This window comes from Camelina sativa, chromosome 11, assembly GCF_000633955.1.
Source record: "Camelina sativa cultivar DH55 chromosome 11, Cs, whole genome shotgun sequence".
In the NCBI taxonomy this organism is placed as follows: domain Eukaryota; kingdom Viridiplantae; phylum Streptophyta; class Magnoliopsida; order Brassicales; family Brassicaceae; genus Camelina; species Camelina sativa.
Window position 1 is genome coordinate 14,901,598 of NC_025695.1, and position 703 is coordinate 14,902,300.

Below are 703 nucleotides of genomic sequence, written 5' to 3' on the forward strand. Positions count from 1 at the left end.
AAAATTAAGCAGATCTGTTTTCTCGTTTTTTTTGGATGTCTTCTTGTGGTATGTCTCGGAAGATGGTACAACTAAGTAGAACTTGTTCTTGGAAGATGGTACAACTACGTAGTAATAGTACAACTAAGTAAAACTTATTCTTTGTAATGGTATAATTAAGGATCGTTTGTCTGGTTCCATTTGACGATTGCCGGTAATTTGTCTTGTTCTTGTGTGTTATTTTGTCTGCTTAAACACACAAAGAGTTCACATACTGCCGTTATTTTGTCTACTTAAACACACAAAGAGTTCACATACTGACTTTAACATTCCAACCAAGTTGTACTTAAAAACATAGAGTTGTACTTAAAAAAACAGAGTTGTACCTAGTTAAACATTCCGAGTACTTAACAAAAAACATAAAAACAACCAAAGAGTTCACATACTGACTCATACAAGATTACATGCTCATTACTTTTTGGAGGGCTTCTGCCTTGTTATAATAGGACTCCTTACGACAACAGAAGGTCCCGTCCCCTTCTTACTTATAATCTTCACCTTTGTACCAAGTTGTTCTCCACTGGATCCTTCTCTTGTTCTCTTTTTTCTCTCGTATCTCACTAGATCCTTCTCCACTGGATTCTTCTCCATTGGATCCTTCTCCATTGGATCCTTCTCCCTCTCGGCCTTCTCCCTCTCGGCCTTCTCCCTCTCGGCCTTCTCC